The sequence below is a fragment of the Microtus oregoni genome, unplaced genomic scaffold (genome assembly GCF_018167655.1).
Source record: "Microtus oregoni isolate MIOR12 unplaced genomic scaffold, Mior012 000004F_ref0000308, whole genome shotgun sequence".
Classification (NCBI taxonomy): domain Eukaryota; kingdom Metazoa; phylum Chordata; class Mammalia; order Rodentia; family Cricetidae; genus Microtus; species Microtus oregoni.
Window position 1 is genome coordinate 41,100,619 of NW_024543063.1, and position 26,646 is coordinate 41,127,264.

Sequence of the window (26,646 nt, forward strand, 5' to 3'; positions counted from 1 at the left end):
CAGCGCGGCATGTATTTATGTCATTTCAATTCCTTCTTAAAACCGCTCCCCGGTGCTCATGCATAAATGAGTTATTGATTGGGTTTCGGTGTAAACAGGTAGGGTTGAGGTGTCATCAAGGTAAACACAGGGAGAGCAGGGACTGTGAAGAAACAAGCACTGGGTGTCAAAGGCTTTCAGCATTTGAATCCTCTCTTTCTTTTCACTCTGTAACAAAAACGCCAACTAAAAGGGAGAAATGCTAACTACCTTGCAGGTTCTGCAAAGTCATTGAAAAATACAGCAATCTTTCTCTCCCACAAATATGAAATAGGGGAAACTTAATGGAGCCCTAAAAGAATTTAATGTATATGGTTCTTGCAAGTGAGTCAAGCATATATAGATTTTATGTCAAAAATTTCCATGCTATTAGTAAATATTTCTCACGTCGGGATTTTGTCTTTATTTACAGAGACTTGGTATCTATTTTTTTTTTTAAATAAGAGACTTTTATACAACCAATGAGCCAACAGTGTCCCCTTTTCAATCTCGTCCTAGGTTGATGGCCCATTTCCTCTCTCTTTAAAGGAAATTTTAATATATATATTTGTATTGTACACCATATGCCCTCACAGGCAGCATGCTGTCCTTTGGGATTTTAATTAGAAACCCCTTTATTCCCTTCCTTTATGTCTCAGACATCTGGTTTAAAATACAACTGACCTTCAGGAAAATGCCAGAGGCTTTCTTCTCTCCCTCTCTCCCTCCCTCCCTCCCCATTCCCTTCTTACCTCCCTCTCTCTCTCCCTTTCTCTGTCTCTTTCTCCAAGTAGCTGAATTTAGCTTACCAAATGCTATCCCATAGCTCCATGGCCTACACAGTGCTATGAAAGGAGCAGCCATTTCTGCAAAATAAATTAGTTTTGCCTTCACTCCTTCTCCATCTCTGCAGCACGGCTCCTCCCAGGTTCTCCATGTCAAGGGTATTTGTTTTAGCAAATGAACAAAAGTCCGCTGCTCAGGGTAAATTCAGTCACAGAGTGACTGAGTCTGTCACCAAGTTCTCCCACTGACTCAATAAATATTCTCTCCTTTGTCTTTCACCTGTTTGCCTGGAATCTTAAATTCCTTTTTATCCTGGAGGCTGGGAGCCAGATTTTTCACACATCCCAGGTTCCAATTACATGCAGACTTATGAGCCTGGAGTCTCCATGGGCGTGTGTATGAAGCCATATCCTGCTATGTATTTCTTCTAGTATTTTTGTTATTAAAATTTATTAGTTTTACTCTTTGTTCAGGCACTCATTTACATAGAATGAAACACAAATTTTCAGTGCAGGCATAACCAGCTGCCTTGAAAGCGTAAAAATTTTTGGTTGTGCATGCGCAGAATATCTAATTTTGAGGAAAAACAACTTTCTTTCAAGCATTCCAACAGGAAATTATCAGAAGTATATTCCCCAGGAACTCAGTGATGTGACGTGTCTTGTAATTTCATTTTGGATTTAATTAAATACTACATTCTGTGCTCTGTAAATGACGATTTTGGCACAGTATGATAAACAATTTCTTTTGGGTCCCAGTTCCTAGTCTGTTGAGAGCCTTTTGACTAGTATTGTATTAGTCCTGGTGGGAGATTGTTTTGATCCGTTTGTTTGTTTTCCTGTCTTTCTGGATGCTTCCACATCTGAGACTTCGATTATCCTGGCAGAGACCACCCATTCCAGTGTTTGCTAATTGCTAGAAATAGCAAACAACTGGGAATGCACTTCTCAAGTGAAGAGCGGGAATCCAAAGTTCACACCACAGACACCACATGCAGAAGGCTGGGTACCACCCAAGAAGCAAGCATCCCTCCACACTGGGACTGAAATTACTTAAACCATGGCAGGAGTAGGGCTCCGCAATTAAAGTATGCATTGCTCGTTCAATGGACCTCAGGTGGGTCCCCTGGAGCTACAGTTCCCAGCATCTGTGTCAGGCTGCTCACAGCTACCTATGATACGAGCTCCAGGGCACCTCCTGGGCTCTGTGGGTACCACACTCACAAGCACAGACACACATTATCTAAAAATAAAAGTAAAATCTTTAGGGAAAAAAAAAGTTATCTAAACTGTCTTCATCTGGGTTACCATTGCTGTGAGGAAACACAATGGCCAAAGCAACTTGGGGAGAAACAGATTTATTTGGCTTACACTTCTGTATCACTGTTCATCACTGAAGGAAGCCAAGGTAGGAACTCAAAATAGGGCAGAAACCTGGAGGCAGGAATAGGAGTGCTGTTTGCTTGCTTGCTCCTCATGGCTTTCTCAACCCCAGGACCAGCAGCCTAGGGGCAGCCCAACCCACAAAAGGCTGGGCCCTCCCATCAATCAGTAACTAAGAAAACGCTCTACATATAGGCTTGCTTACAGCCCAATCGTATGGAAGCATTTTCTCATTTCAGGTTCCTTCCTCTCAGAAGACTCTAGTTTGTGTCTTGCTGAAAAAGCTGGCCAGAACACTAGCCAGTCAGGCTCAACCCTGTCTCATCTGCAGAGACCACAATAAAGACTCACATTTGTCTTTTCTCCTCTGCCTCCAGAAGTCCCTGGAACTTCACCAGGTGACCCACATGTGTGTCTCATGGCCCTGCCTTTGGAGAGCTACCAGCAGGAAGTCATGAGTCACACCTGATCTCCTGCTCTTATCTCATCTGAATAATAAGGAAGTATATAATTCAGGAAGACATACAGTAAGAAATAAAAATCTGAGTGTTTATATGTATTTTTTTTTCAACCAGACAACTCATGCACAGTACAAAAACTTCTTACTTAATTCGGGGCAGAAGAACTTGTTTGACTCTATGCTTGAGAGTTACTTCTCAATATATTACACATGTGAATAGTATGTTGATATCATGCTACTATATCAGTGCGAGATAAGAGCTGTGAACTGCGCAGCTCGGACGTCAGTCAGGGAGAAACCACACACGTGGCAGCAATCCTGTGCCATTTGGCCACCTCGTTGTATCACAGCCATCGCAGTTTGTATAACTCCGTGACGTTAGCATGATGACAAAATTGCCTAAGGGCGCATTTCTCAGAACATAGTCCCACACAGTGTGAGTGTAACTATGGAGAAACAAACCCATTTCATTTCCACACCATCAATGCTGTTTCCTTCCTGGGACTTTCTAGTCTTATAATCTCTTCCTGAAATGTGTCATCTCTTGGTGAAAGAATCTGGTTAGGAGAATTTTGTGTTCATTGTTCTGAAAGTTATCCTTTTCCCTTCTCTGGGGAATTAAGAATTCATTTATTTATTTATTTACTTAATTGCTTATTTATTTATTTGCATGTGTGTGTGTGTGTGTGTGTGTGTGTGTGTGTGTGTGTGTGTGTGTAGTTTGGGGGTGTGCCACAGTGTGCAGGTCTGTGTAGGTTCCAGAGAAATCAATTTCAGGTCTTCAGGCTTGACAACAAACACCTTGACCTACTGAGCCTACTGAGCCATCCCTCTTGTCCCCAGTTTTTATGTTGTACATCCTTTTGCTTCAATTCCTTCTGGATTTTGATGTGTTGAGATGCTTAGATGTAGAGCCTATTCATTTCTGATCAGCTATCACCAAACCATCTTCTTATCCATGTATCACTTGGTGGCAACCGTAGCAAATTTGGATATGTCGCAGCAAATATACGCACACCAAAACATCAATTTCCTCTGTCCTGGGAGCAAATCCTCCCATGTGTAGGCTCTATGTTGGAAATTTCTGTGTGGTAATTTTTGACCTGTGGCCTTTCAACCTTGCCCTAGGTTCCAGGTTGTATGCGTCAGTGTTGTCTAGAGGGACAGAGCTAGAAAGGAAGTGCACTCCCAAGGGGACTTATGAGATTGGCTTACATGATGAGAGCTGAGAAAGCCAACAGTGACTGCCTGCACCTTGGACAAGCTGGTGCTGAAGGTCTGCAGGATTCGTGGAGAACCACAGGTCTCCAGTGCTTAATGGAATATCAAAGAAGGTGAGTTCTGATGTGAGGGGAGGATGGTGGCGGTGGCCGCAGCAGTGGCAGAGGCAGCGTCAATGGTGCAATAAAGTAGGTACACTCCGCATTAGTGAGTGAAGGCGGGCAGGTCCCTTTCTCTCTGACCTTTGGGTACCTTGGCTTCTGCTGGAAGATGCTGGCCACTTGTGGTGGAGGGGTGCATTGTCCCTTCAGTTACCCCTTCCAGAAAATTCCCTGCCCAGAGATATGTCTCTCAGAATGACATTTTGCAGATCCAGAAAATGTGCTTCCACAGTTTTCCCTTCTTCCTAAACTTTTCAGGAATTCCAAAATGCCATATTGAGGTATTTCTCCCCTTCCCTTCTCATGCTATTTGCTTGCTCACTTGCCAGTGTCCCATCTCTGGGACCTCAACAAAGTCTAGTGATGCTCCGGTCAGCTACATTCCACGAAGGGGATCTCTGACACCCCTCACATCTGCAGGAGAGCACATTGCCTTCTCAAGGCCCAAATGTCTCCATGTGGATTTCACAATACCCAGCCTTCTTCCCCATAGGTAGCATTAAGATGTGCCTACTCCCTTCTGTCCAAGTTCATTTCATTCTTCTCTTATTTGACTGTTTTTTCAAGCAGATTTTGAGATGGGGGAATATAGTATTTTTATATTTAATTTATGTATCTGTGGGATTGTATGTGCATGCCAGTGCAAGTGCCTAACAAGACCAGAAGAGGACACTGGATCCTCTACAGCTGGAGTTACAGGCATTTGAGAGCAGCCCAACCTGAGTGCAGGGGACTAAACACAGGTTCTAGAAGAGCAATCTGCACTCTCAAATGTTAAACATCTCCTGGGGCTCTCCCTTCCTTTTTCTCTATTCTTTTTAACCCCAGGAAAGCGCCTATCCTTTTCAAACACTGGCTTATCTTTGTGTATATGAGTGTTTTCCTGCATGCGTGCATATATGTACCACATACATGCCTGGTGCCTACGGCAGCCAAAAAGGGGATGCTGTATCCGCTGAAACTGGTATTATGAAAAGTTGTGGCCCACCAGGTGGGTCCTAGGAGTTGGATCTGGGTCTTCTTCAGCAAAAGCAACAAGTGATCTTGGCCATGGAGCCTCCCTTCCAGCGCCTACCTTTTTTTTTAAGTTAGGCAAAAAGAATATGTAAATGCAATTACCATCAGATCCATGTTCAAAAACTACATTTAATATTGGTGATGAAATTATTATTTTAAAAGATGGCACTCACGTGAGGTAAAATAAAGTACTTTGTATATGCAAGCAGTATAAATTTAGTGTTCTGTGTCATTTGAATTTCACAACAACCTGTGAATTGGGCAAATCATAAGTATTTAATCTGCATATGATAAATGAATAAGCTAAGCCCGAAAGCAAATATACAGCCTGCTCTGGCGGGAATTAAAACCAAATAATTTACATTCTAATAACATTTCTTCTGAATAACTCCATGTCTCAAAGCCTGGAATGTGCACTCAAGGCAGAAGAGCATGTGATTCTTGACCTCTAAGGGAAACTTAAGAACTGAGTCCTGTCTTAATCAGGATCCCCTTGGTTAAAGTAACAAAATCCCCACTCTAGTCAGCTAACGCAGATATGGTAGGCTGAGTGATCGCCCTGGAAGGAAAAGGTGGAAGGAGGTGAGTCCAAGTTAGGGGCATGGAAAAGACTTGAAGATACTGTGAAGGTACAGAGACCAGGGGCTAGGGATGTTGGCAACCTCAACTGCTAGAAAAAAATAATAAGGAAACCAGTCCTTCTTTTACACAGACCTGCTGGCATCTCAATTTTAATCACATAACATTAGTTTCTGACCTCCACAACCCTGAGTAAACTCACACTCGCTCAAGCTACTATGTTCATATGAACTAACTGCAGAAACAACAAGAAACTGATCGACAAGCAATCCCATTGCTTCGTATTCCTGGAAAGTCTCTACCCAGTACAAAGCATGGGGCTGTGACTGGATTTCTTGCATTTCTTAAGAGTCTAGTTGACTTCTCTTCGGTGGCCCTCATCTCCAGGCAGCTTGGAGATGCTTCTGAGAGCCTCAAACCCCCTTCTTTCTAGTCAGGCACCTTAGGGTCCACAGACACCTCTTCTCATGGTCACCTGTAGTGATAAGAGCGGCGGGGCTGCGTCCCCAGCACCCCAGCTGCCTGGCTAGCTTATGCCCCGAAATAACAACACACAAACTGTATTCATTTAAACACTGCTTGGCCCATTTCTATCTTAGCCTCTTCTAGGCTAACTCTCGCACCCAGACTAGCCCATTTCTAATATTCTATGTAGCACAACTAGGTGCGCTTACCAGGAAGATTCTAGCCTACGTCCATCCTGGGTCAGAGCTTCATTGCGTGTGTCTGCCCAGGAGCCGGGAGCATGGCGTCTCTTCTGAGGCGTCTGCTCCCGAGAGGAGAGCTGTCGAGTCTGAGCTCACTTCCTCTTCCTCCCAGCATTCTGTTCTGTTTTCTCCACCCACCTGTGTTCTAACTTATGAGGGCCAGCCAAGCAGTTGCTTTATTTTTTTTAACCAATGACCTTCCTCCATCAGTCACCCAACGGTGGCATACTGTGAGTTGACCAATTGAGGTCAAGAGTCAGTGGGATGAAAACAAGGAGAGATGGGGAGAGGGAGGGATGGAGGGAAGGAGGGAGGGAGGGAAGGAGGGAGGGAAGAAGGAAGGGAGGGAGGTGCAGCATGCTGCTTCTTTGCTCAGGGGGCACTCCAGTGAGACTGAAGAGCTGCTCAGTCACATCTGTAATTTTCCTGCTCTATCTGGTCATGTACAAAAGAAAAGGGCATGAACTACATCCTGTTATTAACAGCACAGAAGCCAGAACAGGGCATTGAGACAAAAATAATACCAGATTGCCATTGTTCCAAAAAGGTTATTAAAAAATGAAATAGAAGGAGACTTTTGGTTGAAGTATGGTCTTTTGTGTCCTTAGTCTATAAGACCAAGCCTACAATCCAGAGCAGCTTCCTCTGGCTTTCTGCTCTGCCTAGTCTCTGGCATCTGGGAATATGGGCCAATTTGATGACAGGAGGTGGCCTGTCTCCAAGCAGTGCCTAGAGGCTAATCTTGGGGAAAGTAGGGAACTGGCATTTTTGTCGTATGGTGAGTCTACAGCAGTAGGAACATCCAAAAAGCCCGGAGGACCAGGACTGTAGGGAGGGGGCTTTTAAGGAAATGGCCCCTGTTCCACATCACCTCTGTTTAGCTGGGGTCTCTCCCGTGCTTCGTTATAAGTGCCCTTGCAATTGAAAATCGAACCACTTCCCAAGCCCTGAAGCTACATTGTCTTACTGTTTTAATTGATGCAATGAAATTATCTTAAATCATTGCTTAATTCTCAGGCTGGGGAAGTTTCAGATTTCGCTGGCCGTTGCTTGGCTGTGCTATTCTTTTTCCTTTCTTGGATCAGTGACAAATCAATGTCATTAAGGACCAGAGGCCATGTTTTGAGCATCACACTAGCTTTTCCTTAGCAGCCAATATCATAGCAACCCACTGTGGGCCTGTTTTTGTCAATTGACTTTACAGATGAGTCTGTTAGGGGAATTTGCAAGAACAGCATAATGGGGCATAACAAAAGGTACCTCATTTAGAAGAAACTTAGGTTGAATTCACATTGGGGCTCTTTGCATCCTTTCAGGCAATATTAGTGAGTCCATCCATTCACCGACACTGAGAAATAATGAGAGACAAACACTGGCAAATGACAGAAACATCACAAAGTAGAACGTATCTAAAGCAATTTGGAATGTGTTTTATATATTGACTGATCTTAATTTTGTGTGCGGGTGTATATTAAAATTATAAGTAAGCGATTCCGGTAAGCTTTCATGATGACTTAAAAGTTTTATTTTTGAAAGATATAATATTGTCTATTTTAGAATCATTGGGGAAAAAACTCTATGAAAGGACTGGAAAGATAGCCCAATGGGTAAAGTGATGGCCACATAGGCACAAAGACCTGAGTTCAAATCTCAAGAACCACATAAAGCCCCACCCAAGTAACAAAGGCATATAATTCAGGTGGGAGGCAGAGCCAGGATAATCCTCAGGCATTCACAAGGCAAAAAACAACAAAGAGACTGTGTTGCAACCAACATGGAAGGTGATGACCGATGCCCAAAATTGTCCTCTAACCTCCACACAGGCATCATTGTGCATGCGTAAACGCATGCATGCACGTGCGCACGCTCGCGCGCACACACACACACACATCATCTTCATCATCAATAACGTCATGATTTGATGGGCAATTTGGTTCAATTTCTGATATGATTAGTTCTTGGGAGGCAGTCATGGTACCCATTGTGGATAATCATTCCACTTAGGTGGGGGGTATGATCATGGCATGAACCGCCCATGAAGCGCACTGCTCCTGGAATTCAAGGTGACTGCAGACACAGGGCAATGGCTGAAGACTTCTGAGGCGCAACTCCAGGGAGTCTGGAACAAGGTAGCTTAAAAACTGACAGATAAATGTCCCTGCAGACCTTGGGAATATCTTAGTTATCCTTCTCCAAAGGTGGCTTTGGCCTTGAAGCAAGGAAAAGCAGGTCAGAATCTCAACATAACCAGACTTCTATTACCTGTGTTTAGACAGATAGCCCTTAACTAAACAGCATGCCATTGTGCGGAGCTCAGCAGAAACCTGACAAATTGTTTTAACCTAAAGGAGACAGACACTAACTGACCACAGTGAGGCCAAATTTTATCCAGCTCTAGCTGTCCATGTGGCATCTGAGTATTTGAATGGAGAGTTGATTTTTTTTTTCAGCAAAAACCACCTTTAGGTCCTTGTTGTAGCAGTGACCCCCTAACCTAATTTGATCTTTAGCACAATGATTCTTGTATCTTGGAGCACTTTTTTGTGTTTTGCAGTTCTCAACAGAAGGAATTAAAATTAATTCAAAGAGCCATTGAAATGAAGTGACAAAGAATTAAATCTCTATGCACGTATGTGTGTGCTTGTCTGTGTGTCTGTTTGTATCTCTCTCTGTGTGTGCATGGTTGTGGATGTCTGCATATGTGACTATGTCTGTGTGTGCATGTCTGTGTGTTTGTGGCTATGTATCCATGTGTGTCTGTTTGTCTGCATATGGGTCTGTGTGCCTGCGTGTGTCTGTCTATGTGTCTGTGCCTGTGTGTGTCTGTAGGTGTGTCTGTGTGTCCATATCATTGTGTATGCATTCATGCACATACAAGTTATCAGAAAATAAAAGTCTTAGTTCTGCTCACCAGTTTCTGTCTGCTTTAACTGCTTCTACGTCTGACCACGTTGTTTGAGAATGGAGGATCTGCATTGCAAGGGAAATCTCAGAGGACCATCTTGTCAGATGCTGTTTTTATTTCATCCCTGCTTTTCTTCTTCTGCCCGTCGTGGGCTGTGGGCACTCAGGCCCATTTTATGATCTGTAACAAAATGCAGTAAAGGCTCTGGCTACTGGCTAGGTAAAAATTCCTCTGATGAACTAAGCAAGGGCAGGCTTCTCACTTTGTGCTGTTAATCATGGCAGCCCAAACCAACCACAAAAGCCTATTAATTGTTGCTCAGTTTGGGATGCTAATGTAAATTATTTCACTGACTACAGAATAGTTACAAACATATAATTCTATTATACCCATGCTAAAAAAAAAAAAAAGTATTCAGGGTTTTGTTTTGGTTTTTTTTTTTTTTTGATGCTGCAGACACCCTCAGAGATTCAGTATTTACTCAGAAAATGTATTAAACCCCTCCTCGTGACAGCCCTGTAGGATTCATCCCTCACACACAGAATTTTTTCCTGATGCTGTCATTAGCATGTAATTGAAGAAAAAGGAGGATTGCTCAGCACAGACTCATCACTGTTGGAGAAAATCACATTTGGTTCTGAAAACATTTTATATATCAGCCCAACACTGACAAAAACATCCATGGTTTCATATTTAGGATTCAGTCCTGGGGGGTATTACTATATGCCCACAAAGGATTCGAGTTGACCACGCTGCTTCTGAGCGTAGAGAGCTCCCTTGAATGCAGGCACAAGAAACACAAAGAGAGAATGTGACCATAAGAGCTGCCATAGCACACAATTGAGTTTTCTTCCCCAGTGTAATGAAAGAGAAAGAGCATTGAAAGTGGGATGTTTAGAGAGAAGAACGGGCTGAAGTATTTTGCATCCAGGCAAATTCTGTTTTCTTTTCATAGGGTCCCCAGAGCCCCTCTCCTCGAGTGTAGAGCATTGTTTGGGAGAAATGGTGCTTTCGTTTCTGAATCTCTGCAGCAGAACCGAGGTAGAACTGCTCTGGCTACTTCCACGGGCCAGCGGCTCTCATCCTGGGCTTCCGAGTGTTCAGGATGATAAGCCATACATAAAGAGAGCGTGCAGGCGGTGGTCTACACCCTCTTCCTCTGTGTGCTCTCCTATCAGCCTTTGCAGAAAGATGTGCTCTGTTTACTGTTAATCAGAGGAGGAGGAGACAGAGAAGGGCAACCAGAAAGTATTCACCTGTGAAAATATTCACCTGCAGAGATGACTCAGCAACTAAGAGCGCGTATTGCTCTTGCAGAGAACCTGAGTTCAGTTCCCGTGCCCTTTGAAAGGCTAGTGATTCCCTTCTAAAGGCGCCACCACTTTAAAAACGTTCTTACTTGTTCTTTGAGAATGATGTACAATGTATTTTGATCATATCTGTCCCCTTCCCTCAAACTCCAGATCCTCTGCTACTTCCCTACACTCCCAATTTCATATTCTCCCCGGCTCCCGTCCTCCCCCTTCGCTGCCCTCCCGCCTCTCCTGCCTTTAAGCCCACAACCCAGTTTGTCTGGGCTGATTACTCCTGGATGTACGACCTGCCCTGGAGTCTGGATGTACCAGGTGTCACTCCACTGAAGAAAACCGACTCTCCCTACAGCAATCAAATGTCAATGACTCTTTAGCTATGGGTAGGACTGCTGGCCCAACTTGCCTCCTCCCTGTTTGGTTTTGATTGGTTTGATCCTGTGTAGGTCTTATCACCCAGTTTAGGATTAGGTTTCAACATGAACTGGGGCTAGTATAATCCAAGGATTGAAACCATTCCTTGTGTGTAAACTGATTTAAGCCTCAGTATAACCTGTAGTCTAGACTGTTCTGCGGCTCCACATTTCACTGGCATCCAGGGTACACAGGGTTAAACAATTTGCTTAGGATTCTATGGCTCATGAATGGCCAAGGCCAATCTGACCCAGATAACTTGATGCCAGAGCCCATACATCCCAACCTTTGCCCTATCCCTCTCCCCTGCTGTAAAAGATGGCTTCTGATGGCAGAGCCTGGAAGACAGGAAACTTCTTTTCTATGGACAAGCAATTCAGATGGGGGTGAGGAAGAAAGGTATGGTGAGCTCTGTGTCTCAGTTCAAAGTGGGCAATAGAACATGAGGCTGAAACAAGCCCAAGGAACCCTTCAATATCCCTTCTGCACAGCAGGACGTGGTGGTAAATAGTAAAGAGGGGTTGGCTCCCCCTCCTAAGATTCTAGGCACGGTTTCTTGTGGCATATGTTCTTCACATTTGGAGACCTAAAACACTTCCTCCATGGGACAACTCTGCAATTTATATGGTATTAGGTGATTTATGATCCGGTATATAATAGGTGATACTCTATATGACAAAGATCTTGGTTTAGGCTTTGAAAAGGAAGGTGGATATTTGTAAAGCAAATACCAACAAGAAAGTAAATACTTTTTCCCTGATTTTACATAGTGCCTTATTATTTTATTTAGTGACTGATTCTATATAGTATCTTTTAAAAACCTTTTTGAAATTTTGCACTAATATTAAATTTAGATGGAGGGTATGGATCACCTTTCATATTTTTTACAAAGGGAATCATTTCAGGTTAGCAAACTAAATTTTACCATGCTAAATATCTTCAGATGGGGGAAAATTCTCTAGTGCGCAATAAAGAAATTAGTAATAGAGCTCTTGCTTAGCATACACAAAGCTCTGGGGGCCACCATCTCCATAATTGCAAAAAGAAATACACTCCCCAACCTCTAAACATTTCTGTTCAAGCAGATGCCCCAACAATACTGTGTCCTTCTATTTCTGTAGAAGTCCATATGCTTGACCCCTTAGATGCTATACTAAAAGAAGTGGCTGTTTTCTTTACATCTGTATTCTCAGATCTAGAGAAAGCAGGTGTTCGATAAGCACTTAATCAAGAAGCTGGACAGGTTACTGGAAAACAATCCTGTAAATAATGTTGTATTTCCATTATTCTACACAAGCTTGCAAAATCTTGCTAAGCCCACGCAGGCCACTATGAAGAATAGCACCTCCAGACTCCCCCAGTCCGGGAAAGGAAAGAAGTGGAATTTATTTTGGTGCCACCTGAATGGGTCCTTTTATATGTACATTCTAGAGAATCTTTCAGCAAAGGGAAGACAGTAATATATCCCCAGTGCTAGTCATATGCTCACCACTGGTAAAACATTGGCTGTAATTTCTGCAGCAGTGCTATACAGCATGCAGACAACAATGCTCATATTTTAAAGGTAGTTCATGATGAGTATGGGTAGCAGGCACGTGCGCGCGCGCACACACACACACACTTGCTGTATTAGCTCTCTATCCACCTCAAGCACAATGGTCTCAAACACAGTGGTACCAAGTAAGAGTTATTTGTCTTCAAAACCATGTCTACAGACTGCCATGGGATGGGAAGAATCGTCTGGACTTGGCTGGACTTTGCAGGTATTGGATGAGTGGTAACTAGGGTTCTGACTCAGCTAAAGGAATGTGCTAAAATTTCAGAATGGTGGCTTATCCAGGACACATTCTCTTTATGCAGATGGCCAAATGCACAAGAAGAGAAGAAGAAATGATGTGGTTTGAAGGAGCATGGCCCCATAGGCTCATACATCTAAATGTTTGTTTGCCAGCTGTGGGCTATTTAGGAAGGACTGAGAGGTGTGGCCTTGTGGGAGTAGGTGTGTTACTAGTGGTAGGCCTTGGGGTTTCAAAATCCCACACCATACCATACCCAGTCTCTCTCTTAGCCTGCTACCTGTGGGTCAAAATGTAAGATAGCTATTGCTCCAGTGGCATTCCTGCCTGCCACCACAACCCTGAAAAAAGAACATGTACTAACCCTCTGAAACTGTAAGTAAGCCCCCGATTAAATTCTTTCTGTTATGAGTTGTCTCGGACATGGCGGTTCATCCCAGCAATAGAACAATAACTAAGGCAAATATAAAAGACATATTGCAAAGCCTTCCCAGTTCAGGCAGGCACATTAACTTCCAAATAATCCTTTTGATACATGGAAGAAACATGAATCAAAGAATAGGGAAATATATTCTGACCCTTATATGGGAAGTACTTCAACGTTCATTAATTAAGAATATGAAGGCTGATACCAGTGAGCAATGGACACACCAGTGTTTACATCCCTCATTCTCAGTGCTCATGTGCCTTCTAAACACATTTGCTTCAATCCCCTTATCTAGAAACAGAAATCTAAGGGAAAAGAAGAAGAAAATAATCTTCCTATCAACTACATTGGTAGATTCAGCAGATTTTATGGGCAATTAAGTCTTTAAATGAAGATTAAAGTGAACATATTTCTTGGGTTCTTTCCTTCTTCTCTTACTGTACAAATAAAAGAGATATCCACTTTTAACTTCATTTAAAACATGAATTCAATATCTATACACATCCTTAAAGCAATGAAAGATATTCTGCAAAAAAAAAGCACACACAAAGATGCAACTAGAAGTATTACTAGATTTTATTTAAAATAATTGTTAAATTTTCACTGAGAGAAAAATGCTAGTTTTTTTTTATACTGTATCTTCACCTAGAATACAATGATTTGATTCTGTTTTGGAAACGTCATAGTTAAGCCATGAATTTTGACATATGCCTAGAATTCTGGCACTGGAAAGGCAGAGACAGAAGGATTGAATGTTCAATGCTGCAAAGCCAGAATTTGTCTAAAAACACTAATGGGTCAGGGGAGGTGGTTCAGTGGATAAAGTGTTTGCCCTGCAAGGAAGCCCAGTTCTGATCCCTAAGATCCATGTAAATGCTGAATGGTCACGGCAGCCTGCCTATAATTCTAGTGCTCTGACAATAGAGACACTGGTTCCCTGCAAGCAGCCTAGATAGAGAGCCATATTGGCAAACTTTGTGTTGTTCAGTTAAGAGACTCTGCCTCAAAGTACAAGATGGAGAGTGACTGTGGAAGTCTCCCACATCACCCTGTGGCCTCCACATATACTTGTACACAAACTCACATGCAAATGTAAATATACCCTTGCATATACAGTCACATACATACATATATACATGCAAAAAAATTAACAGCTGACTATGTCCTAAGATACAGTCTATAAATGATCTACCTTCTTCTTTTAGAAGTCAAAAGCCAAAGGAAGCTGAAGCCCAGTAAGCATAGCCCGAGATGATGTCATTTTTATCTACTTGGTGACTACAATGAACCTTTTGCTCACCTATAGCAGCTCAGGGCTTATGGTGAACCATTCTTCATCACCTTTGGAAACTTCAGAACAGTAAAGCATGCATGGTTGCTATCTAAGCCCCAGGACATGCCTTTATGCTCCAATATCAGACCATCTCTAGAATCATTGAACTGGAATAGACTGAGCTCCTGAAATGAAACCTCTAGTGATTCCTGAGTTTAAAAGGCCATGGTTAAAAGTAGATCTTTCTGGAGCTAGAAAGATGGGTCAGCAGGTAAGGGCTCATTCTGCTCTTTCAAAGGACTTGAGTCTGATCTCATCCCCACATCCTGTGGATCATAGCTCCTGTAACTCCAACTCCAGAGAATCTAAACCTTCTTCTGGACTTAGGGAATATCTGTGCTCACATTTGCACATATCCAAATACACACACATATACACACTTAAAAATAAAATGTCATTTTTAAAGGAATAGATGTTTCTAATGACCCTAAGCTATCAATGACCAAAACCACTTTTGATTAATTGTGGAATAGCAACTAGCATCATAAAATCATAACAAAGTTTCCATTTTAAAGACGGAATTTGCAAGATATGGTGTTTCTAAGTACAATTCATGGATAAATATCAGGTATGGTGGTTTTGACATTTGGAAGGCAGATGCAGGAAAATTGACTCAAGTACTAAGCCAACCAGAGCTACAATGTGAGTGTTTCAAAAACCAACTAGAAGTCTGATGCGCATGTGTTCTTTGAAAAGCTTTATGCTTCATTGGTAAATACAGAAGGAGCTATACACATTCTAGTTTCTGGTCCCTCAGAGAGATTTGAACTAATGATTCCTAAAACGAGACAAATATAACAACAAGACCATTATCCCTAGACTATGGTAAATCACCTCCAATTGCAAGGATGAGTTTTGTTGGCTCCACACAAACCAACGACCAATAGGAACCAACAACAGTATGCTAGACACACCTCCAGCATCTCTTCAGATCTCTTCCACCTCAGAGACCACTGTGACAGTCATCTCTCCAGGAACGTGAATGATCCCCTAACAATACCACATGAGCCATGATGGTTTCCAACAGAAGCACGAGCCATCCCAAAGGGAGAGCTGCAGGAAAAGAGAGAAGCTCAGGGTGCTAGCGAGTGTGTTCAGTGTGTGCTTCCTATTCACTCCATGCTAACTGAACCAACATGACAGTTCTGGGGGTTGGGATGGAGTCCAGTCATTAAGTCCCAGCTCTGACTGCTGGGATGTTCAGCCAGGGGGATGTGTACATGTGAACAGGTGTGCCCTGTTGGTTCTTTTCGCTGAACCTTTCCTGCCCTTCTTCCTCAGGGCTGATTTGTGTTGCTGTTGGGGAGAACACGTGTGCTCTCTCCCCCAGACTCTGCTGTCAGGAAAACTTCAGAATAAGGACACGGGACACAATAGGAGAAGCCTTTGTCATGGAGTCAGACCAAAACCGTGGAGTGAGTGAAAGAGAAGAGGCATGCAAGTAATGAACTGCCCCTAGGGAAGGCAAAAGGAAAACTAAAGCCCTGTTAAAAGAGGAGAAGAGAAATGATTTTAATCACTCTGAAGAGACAGTCCCCTTACTTCGGGTTCTTCTCTGTTGTAAACCCTCGCCCTCCTTTACTGAAAAGTTCTTGAGAAGCAAGCTCATTAGAGACCGTAGGTAATGGATCTCCTGCAGAATGTGTAGTGTTCGCTTTTATTACCATGTTCCTGCCAGCCAGACACGGAGGGCTGCGTCACTCCAGCAGCAAACGGGTGGATCAGTGTCTCTCCCCAGAGATAAATGAAGCGACGACGTGCTAAAAAGCCCTCGGTTTAGGAGGTGAACAGTTGGATCTTTAATTACAAAGGACTGAAACCCATTACAACACGACGGGGAGTGTGTTTAATTTGCAGAAAAAGAGAGAAATCGCTGAGGCTTTTTGTGGTTGAAATGACCTTAACACAGAAGTCCAACAGTCCCCACTTCTGAAGGGCGTTGGATGACCTCCGCTCTAAATGTGTAGACAGAGCCAGGGACTAAGTATCGCCGCCTCTTCAAAACAGAAGGAAGAATGGCTCACGGCTGGTCTGGGCCCTATCTGTCTAAGTTCCCACCCCATGTTCACCTGTGCGATTCCCTAAAGTAAGAAGCCTTTTAACTTGTTTGCGGGGATGGAGTCACCTTAGAAAAGTAAGTGGGTATTGTGTGTGTGCCTTGTGTGGTCTTCGCCCTCGAGAGGGAGGGGGAATGGAGTGGGGGAAAGGGGGAGAGGAGGAGGGGAGTGGGGGGAAAGGGGCGATGTGTGGGAGGAGGGGGAGGGAAATGGGAAACGGGGAGGAGGCGGAAATTATTTTTTTATTTTTAACAACTAAAAAAAAAAACCATATTGCATCTTTTCTAAAACCGGCTGTACCCTTGCATCGATGCAAGTCATTTTCAGAGTCAGCCGCCTTATTAACCACGCAGAGCACAGCCCTAAAGCACCTACATCTCCATTCTTCAAGTTGTAGGTGCGTCACTTGCCCCATCAGGCTCTGCATACAGCACCATGGCGTTTGCTTCAGCGCGGTCTCACTGCTTAGCTCAACAAAGAGGAATGTGTTCTTTATCACTCTTGAGCGCTGAAAACATCTGGAAGCTGTTCTACAAGGGTTCTAAAGTCACCTTCAATTGGCACTTAAAACATTCCATTTGATGATATGATTGAGGGGTTCAAAGGATCATTTCTGGCCCCTGATGTGGGGGGATATTAATTTAACACTCAGCCCTGCGTAAACTCTGTATTTACCTCCCACAAGAGGAAAGGTAAGGCCTATCAGAGGAAGGCACCAGAACAAATCGTAGTAAGGCTTCCTTAGCTTTCCCAGAGCCAAGTGCTCAGAGACAGCACCTGCCTGCATTGTAAGACCAGAAATGTTATTTTAAATAAACTCAGGGAACCCCATAACTTCTGTACTTTTGTTTCTTTCCATGCATGTTTGTGTGTGTATGTGTTTGTACACACATTCATTTGTGTGGGGGTTCATGTATGTGTATGTGTGTAGTAATAGGGGCGGCGGGGCTGCGTCCCCAGCACCCCAGCCGCCCGCACGGCTAGTTTATGCCCCAAAATAATTACACAGACACTGTATTCTTTTAAACACTGCTTGGCCCATTTCTATCCAGCCCTTACTGGCTAATTCTGATATCCCGATCAACCCATTTCTAATAAACTGTAGCACCGGTCTTACTGGGAAGATTCTAGCCTATGTCCATCCTGGGTCGGAGCTTCATGGTGTGCGTCTGCCTGGGAGCGGGGCATGGCGTCTCTCTCAGGCGTCTGCTCCCGAGAGGAGAGCTGTCGAGTCTGAGCTCACTTCCTCTTCCTCCCAGCGTTCTGTTCTGTTTACTCCTCCCACCTATCCTCTAACCAATAAAATGGGCCAAGGCAGTTCCTTTATTAGCCAATGACCTTCCTCCATCATTTCCCCTTTTTCGGTTTAAACAAAAAAAAAAAAGGCTTTAACTTTAACATAGCAAAATTACATATAACAAAACAGTTATCAAGTAAAAGTTATAATAATCTTTATCATAACTAAGGAAAACTATAACTATAACTAACTATTCTTAACTCCATCAAAGACTCCAGAAAGATACAATACTACCTAAGCAAACAAGAAAAAAGCAACTTTTAAAACTCTAGAAATGACAGAGACATCTCGCTGCCTGGACAGTCACCCAAAGTTCCTCTGTATTGTTGGGGCATCCATCTTCAGCCTTCAGGCCCATGGTATCCAGCAGACATTTCCATAAAGCAGGAAAATTCAAAGTCAGTTCAGTCACTATCTGTTGTGTCCTGCAGAATGTCTCGCAGACTCTTTCAAAATGAATCAGGAACCCTGAAAGATCATCTCACCTTAGGCAAGTTCAGTAGTCCTCCCTCTGCGGGTTCTCTGTGTCCAGTTTATGCAATAGTCCAGGCAAGAGCAGTTTCTTGCCCAAATGGCTATCAAACTCCATCAGGTGCCTCTTCGATGCCCATCTTCCTCTTGAAGTAGATTGGTGCTGCCAGGAGCAGAGTGTCTCATTGTCATGAAAAGTCCTCAGTTATTAAAACATTAAATGTCCTATTCTGTAATCTTTGAAAGACATGAAGAATGTCTATCTAAAATATATCTACGCACATCTAGAAAATAATAACTAACATGACTACAAACTTGACTATTATTTATGATTATCTATTAACAACTTATATTTCCTAATTATACATTACATTTTTTAATAATGAACTACACAATCACAACACCTTAATCAATATCAGAAATACATATACATATAACAAAATTGACCGTAAATCTTAATCTATACTAAAAGCAAAATCTATACTAATGCAAATTATTCATACCTATATCATATCCCCCTTTAAATGTAAAAGGACGTTTATAAACCATATTTGGGAACATGGGCGCAGTTTTTTCTCTCCAAACTGCTTCCTGCTGAATGGGGGCGTCGTTAATTAGGTCTTTCATGGTATAACCTGTGTGCTAGTTTCATCTCAGTTGACAGTTGAGCGAAGCAATTTTCTGAAGATGTTCACTGCAACCCTTCAGGAGGGCGTGGTCCATCATACCAAATCGGAATAGAAGAAATGAACAGCGTCTCATCCTCTGTGAAAACAAAATAAGAAACTCCTTTCCAAAGTATCATGTCCTTAGATCCAAATTTCAAAGACAAGGCATCAAAATATCTATGTTGAATTAGTTCAGCAGCATTTATGAATAAATGTCTTTTAGCATCTGTTGCTCCTTCCTCAGCATTTAAATAATTTAAAGAGAGCATAATAGCATACAGTATCAAAATTCTCTGTGTATTTTCCATCTTTGTGCAGCTTTGTTTTAACCTCTATTTTGTTTATTTTTACTTTTAAGTCTTTGCTTTTTGAGACAGGTTCTCTGTATCTTTGACCTGAAGTAACTCTGTAGACCAGGCTGTCCTTGAACTCTTAGAGATCTGCCTGTCTCTGCCTCCCAGGCTTTGGGATTAAAGGTGTATGCTATGACACCTTGAACTCACAGATATCTGTTTGTCTCTGCCTTCTAGGCACTGGGATTATAGGCGTGTGCTACCACACCTTGAAGTCACAGAGGTCAATCTCCCTCTGCCTTCCACTTGTTGGGATTAAAGGTGTGTACTACCACACACAACAACTCTCTTCCCTTTTTTTTTTACTTTAAGAACTTCAACTTTTAGTCTGCATATATTTTTAACACGCTGTAAATCATTTAGAAATTTTCTCTGTCTTTGAATATCTCTTTACTGTATATCTCTCTTTTTCTGACCACACGACTCTTTAATTTACCAAGCAATCTCAGTAGGACTAAAGGCGTGACTTTGCCAGCTAGATCCAATCCATTCCTTAGCTTTCCAGCCTCATGGCGGATATACAGGCTGCAGCCATGTTTATAGCAACAACTCTATGGCGTTTCAAGGTCCCTGCCAGCCAGTGAGCTACAACAGACAACACTCAAGTCCTCTCTCGGTAGCCGGCCCTCCTGCCTCAAACAGTCAGAGTTTGCCCTGGCAGGATGGCCCAGAAAGCCGGCATTTTTAAACGGCACAGCTTTTTTCCTGCTACGGCTGAAAACCGAAAAGCATGCATTCAGCTTTTCGTCAACACCGTTTAAGTGTTTCTTGGCAGGACCTCTTAATGAGCTGCAGGGTTTTGCAGCTAAAGCTGAGTCAGGAAGCTTCTCTTAGAAGAAAGCGCTTGCTTGCCTCTAACAAGCAGAGCAGACCCGAGAACACAGCGAGTCTAGTTGCCATCAAACAAATCGTAGCACTTTACTCCAAATGCTCTATTCAAAAGCTCTGTCTCCCGCAGGAGCCAGACAGAAATCGCAATGGCGGCACAGCCCCAGGAAGTCACGCTTTAAAATGACACAGTGTTTTTTTTTCTGCTACTGTTGCCAAATCAGGAAATCTCTCTACAGCACATCACCAACAAACAGCAAAAATCTGTGTTAAACTCTCTCTCCCTTATTTTTAAGCCTTCTCAGGTTTTTTAAGTGGATTTAGTCCATCACGTGGGGTGCCAATCTGTAGTAATAGGGGCGGCGGGGCTGCGTCCCCAGCACCCCAGCCGCCCGCACGGCTAGTTTATGCCCCGAAATAATTACACAGACACTGTATTCTTTTAAACACTGCTTGGCCCATTTCTATCCAGCCCTTACTGGCTAATTCTGATATCCCAATCAACCCATTTCTAATAAACTGTAGCACTGGTCTTACTGGGAAGATTCTAGCCTATGTCCATCCTGGGTCGGAGCTTCATGGTGTGCGTCTGCCTGGGAGCGGGGCATGGCGTCTCTCTCAGGCGTCTGCTCCCGAGAGGAGAGCTGTCGAGTCTGAGCTCACTTCCTCTTCCTCCCAGCGTTCTGTTCTGTTTACTCCTCCCACCTATCCTCTAACCAATAAAATGGGCCAAGGCAGTTCCTTTATTAGCCAATGACCTTCCTCCATCATATGTGTGCTTGTGTGTACATGTGTTTGTACATTTCTGAGCATGGATGTGTGGGTAATTGTGTGTATATGTGCATGTTTACATGTGTGTGTGTATATATGTATATGTACATGTATGTATTATTATGCATGTGCACATTTGTCTGCATGGGTGTATTCACGTGGAGGTCTGTGTGTATATATGTGTTTATGTGCATGTTTGTATGTGTATGTGAGTGTGTGTATGTATGCATGCATGTGTGTATATGCATGCATGTATGGGTGGGTTTATTGTGTGCGTGAGAGTTAATGTAGGCCAGATATTAAAGGGATATTCTTCTTCAGGTGTCATCTATATTATTTATTCTTATTCTTATTATTATTCTTCTTATTATTATTATTATTTTCTATTCTATTCTATTTTGAGACAAGGTCTCTCATTAGCCTGGAAATCACCAAGTAGACTAGCCTGGCAGGCCAGCAAGCACTAGGGACCCTCTCATTCCACTAACCCCAGCACTAGTATTTTTGAGCACATGTCACCAACACTTGACTATTTTATACAGGTCAAACTCAGCTCAGACTCAGGGCTGTGCTGAACTCGGGCTTGTAAGCAAGCCCTTTACCAGTGGAGCCAACTCTCCAAATTTTTAATTCTATTTTTAAAGGTACATAACATTTGGACATATTTGTTAGGTATTCTGAAATGTTTGCTGTGTGTGTGTTCGAGTGTGTGAGTGTGTGTGCAATAGTAATCAAGCTAGGATAATTAATACACCCATTATCTTGAACTTTTCTCATTCTGTTATGGGTTGATTTGAAGCCTTCAGCTTTTGAGATGTATACTGCATTATGCTAACAACATTCACCACACTAACATGGAACACTAGAACATTTGCCGGTCTGCCTGTGACATGGGTACCAATTGGCCAACCTCCTTCCTCACACAGGTATTGTTCTCAGTACAACTGATTTTGATAAAGGAGCCAAAAAAAGAGTCTCCTCAATAAACCACAGGGAGAGGACTGGGTATTCACATGGAGAATGAAACTAGAGTCCTGTGTCTCACCAGATACAAAAAGACCTACAAGGGTCTGGAGATAAAGCTCAGTGGTTAAGAGCACTGGCTGCTCTTCAGAGGACCTATGTTCTAGTCTCTGCACCTTCAAATGGATCGCAACCTTCTGGAAGTCCCAGAAGAGCTGATGTTATCTTCTGGTTTCTAAATGCACTTCATGATGAATGTGTTGAGCATACAAACATGTAAGTAAAATACCCATTTAGATAAAAAAGGATAAGTAAATCTAAAAAAATAAAAAAGACCTATAAATAATACTGTAACTATAAAATTACTAGAAGAAAACAGAGAAAATAATGCTACAGGATGTTGGGAAAGGCAGACATTTCTTAGAATCACCTCTCATTTATTCCAATGAATTTTTATCACAAAATAATGTTTGATTTTATTTCATGGACAATTCTAAAAATTACCTTTAAAAAGGACTCAAATGATGCCTTATTGAAAACTTTCAATTAAATTAATGATATTTCCCTATCAGGTTTAGGCTGTAATTTAAAAATAATGATAAAACCAACATGACAAAAGCCCATACAAGTTTGTATTTGTATTTTGAAATAAGAGAGGCCATAGAGAAACATATAGACAACTGTTCATAGCAACTTCATTTGCAATAGCTGCAAACTAAAAACAAATGCAGTGTCTCAATGAAAGAATTGTTAAAAAAAAAAAACTGTGTTGTATCCACACTCAGTAGATCTTAAAGTTTGGGACTGGAGAGAGATGTGTGTGTGTGCATGTTGTATGTGTGTGTGTGCCCGCGTGCACATGCAAGCTTTGGAGCTGAAGTTATAGAAAGTTGCAAGCCATTGGACATGGGCACTGGGAACTGAACTCGGGTCCTCTGCCAGAGAAGAAAGCAAGTAGCTCTTAACCACAGAGCTACTTCTCCATCCCCTAATATTTATAATTTCTTATTTTTATTATCTAAAATAGCATCTACTTGGCTACCAGGGCATCATCCAAGACAGCTTTTCACCTGCTAAGGATGCTCTTCCACCAAAAATAATGTTTCAGAATTGTGCATGGGAGTCATGGCTGGGATGCAGTCACGTGGATTCCTTTTTGTGTGTGAAATAGCCGACCAATGATGCTAGACTTATATAAAACCAAATTCCTCCGATATTTATGGGTAAGTAACATTTCGAAGGATATGGAATTTATATCTCTTCCAGTAACAATTTTCCTAGCTTAAAAACCACTCACCCAGCAATATAGCTCTCAACCCAGCTCAGAAAACATACTTCTCTTTAATGCCAACTACATCAAGGGTTTTAAGTCGATACTGGATTTAGTAACAGTTTGAGAGAGTATACAGACTAATTTTTGTTTACATCTGAATTCATTCCAGTTAAAAAAAGAATCATGAGTTTATTCACCCATATTTCCTTTCCCCAAATTTTAAAATAGTATATATTTGATGCATATAAAATAATACATGTATCAAATGCAATTATAAATACCTGACCACACATGGCCACATCATGCAAATCCAAATACAATGTTAATGAATCCATTGCATTAACTGTGTGCATTCTCTAATCCCACCCCTAGCTTCTAAAAGATACTGCCCATCGCTTACCAGACTCCCAATTCTTAACATTTTTCACTCCTATATTTATCTTGAAATCGTGTCTATAGAGCTTTCAACATTTCCAAAATTAGCATGTGTATTGACTTTCTTTCATTGGGACCAAAATGTGTAGCAAAAACAGCTTAAGGGAGAAAGGATTATGGGGCAGGGGCTTCCTGTTTCAGAGGGTTCAGCCTGTGTTTACATTTCCTGTTTACATGGGAAGAACACCATGCTGGCAAAGAGCCTGTGATAGACAGTGGCTGTTCATATCACGGTGGACCAGGAAATGAAGAGCAAGACCTGAAATAAGGACCAGGTTAAAATCTTATTTTCATAACCATTTGTCATTCGGAGATGACGTCACACATGAATACTGTATTTACATCATCCCCACACCCATGTTCTTGCCTTCCGTTGCCCCCCGTGTCTCTCTATATGACATTTTAATTATTATTTTATTTTACAAACCCGATGAGTCCATTTAGTGTTGCTCATATGTATATGTGTTTAGCTCTGACCACTTGGGATGAAATAACCTCTCCCGGGGCTCATCTATGAAGACAGATTCTCCTCTCAGTTGTCATAATTGCCTGTAGCTATTCATCTAGGTGAGTGTGTTGGTTTGAATGGGTATGGCCCCCACTAGCTCATATGATTGAGGGCTTGGTCCCCAGTTTCGTGGAACTGTTTGGGAAATGGGGGAGTTGTGTCACCAGGGAGCTGGGCTCTGAGGTTTCAAAAGTCTATGCTAGCCCAATCTTGCTTATTTTCTCTTTGTCTCCATCTTGTGGATTAGAGGTAAGCTCTCAACGAATGTCTGCCTGCCCCATGCCTGCCACAGTCCCAGCAGTGATGATAAGGGACTAACCCACTGAAACTGTAAGCAAGTCTCCAACTAAAAGCTTTCTTTTGTAAGTTGCCTTGGTCACAGCAATAGAACTAAGATGACGTAACTCAGTATGGGACCTTGTGAGATCTCCCACTTCAACGTTGTTTGTAAACACTCATTTCTACTTCTTATGGCTAGAGTCTACCTCCTAAAGGCCCATCAGCTTTTTCCCCACAATTGTGCAATCAGCTACGTAAGGAGCCTTCAAAACAAAAAGCCTTTGGGGACATTTCAGAAAGGGACCCATAACAGCACGGCAGCATAAATAGTCTTCGTGTGGTTTAATTTAACTTTTAAAAGAATTTAGCATGTCTGCATGGCATACGTAGCAGTCAGAGGAAATACTGTGGGAGTCGGTTCTCTCCTTCCACCATATGGGTTCTGCAGGCTCACACCAGGACTTCAGGCTTTGCAAGAAAAATGCTTTAACCACCTAATCATTACTCTGGCCCTGCTACTTTTAAACACTGACTGTTTTTTAATGTTAAAACCACCTTGGATTCATTCATTCATTCATTCATACATACTCCTTTTAGCCCTGACAAAGTACTTTTTTACATAATTGCTATTATCAGTTTTCTAATGTTTCTTCTTGGGCATTTGTGTCCATGTCAAAAGAAATATTGGTATTTAATTTTCATTTTTATATGTGTGTGCTTGGTTTTTAGCATTGGAGTTAAGATGGTTTCATGGAAGAGGCTGAGAGATATTTCCATTTTCCAAAAAATATATAAATTGGCCTTAAACCATCCAGTAGAATTGTTAAATAAAATAAAATCATATGTCACTAAGATTTGCTCTGGCAGAAATTATTCGATTGTTTTTAATGAGTTATACATTTTTTTCTCCACTCCCTTCCCTTCCTCCCCTAGCCCCTTCTATCCTTTCCCATGACCATCTCACTCCCAATTTACTCAGGAGATCTTGTCTTTTTCTACTTTCCATGTAGATTAGATCTATGTATGTCTCTCTTAAGGTACTCTTTGTTGTCTAGGTTCTCTGGAATTATAGGCTATTTTTTTCTTTGTTTTATGTCTAAAAACCACTTATGAGTGAGTACATATTATATTTGTTTTTCTGTGTCTGGATTACCTTACTCAATATGTTTTTTTCTAGATCCATCCATTTGCCTGCAAATTTCAAGATGTCATTATTTTTTAAATTTATTTATTTATTTATTTATTTATTTGGTTTTTCGAGACAGGGTTTCTCTGTAGCTTTGGTGCCTGTCCTGGAACTAGTTCTTGTAGACCAGGCTGGTCTTGAACTCAGAGATTCACCTGCCTCTGCCTCTCAAGTGCTGGGATTAAAGGCTTCTGCCACCACCCGACTGATGTCATTATTTTTTACCACTGAGTAGTACTCTATTGTGTAAGTGTTGGCAAAGACACAGATAAAGATAAACACTTGCACGCTGTTGAAGAAACACAAACTGGAGTAATCCTTGGTGAAAACAGGATGGAGAGACCTCAAGCAATTAAACCAGAGCCACCTTGTGACCCAACAGTCCCTGTCTTTCATTTCCCAAAGAAAATAAACTCAGTGTTTCAGAAAGATATCAGCTTTCCCAGGTTCACTACAGCACTGTTCACAACAGCCAAGATGCATGATCCATAGGCATGTGAATGAAGCAACTCTCTCTCTCTCTCTCTCTCTCTCTCTCTCTCTCTCACACACACACACACACACACACACACACACATTTAAATACCTTAGAAAAGAGGAAGTCTCTCTCCCAGCAACAGTAATACACACAGGGGACACGAAGCTTGCTGAAGGAAGCCAGTCACACAAAGGTGGATGCTGCAGGGCTCTTAGGAATTGGACCTCACAGAAACAGAAGGCAGATGGTTACCAGGGGCATCCGTAGGAAGCTGGTAAATGGTGGGTTTAAAAAGAAAAAGACAAGTGAAGGGACAAAAGCCAACTCAAACCAAAGGAACAAACTCTGGAGGCATACTGTCTAGTGGTCACTGATGACATAATGTCCACATGTTCACTTGAAAATTGCTAAGTAGATCTTAAACGTTCTCACAATAGAATAGTAAGAACGTGAGATGACTGATGTAAAGGTGAGTTTGATTGCAGCACTGAATAATCTAGCTGTAGATCAAAGCGTCATAGTAGGAGCTAAGGAGATGGTTCAGTGGGTAAGAGGATTTGTTG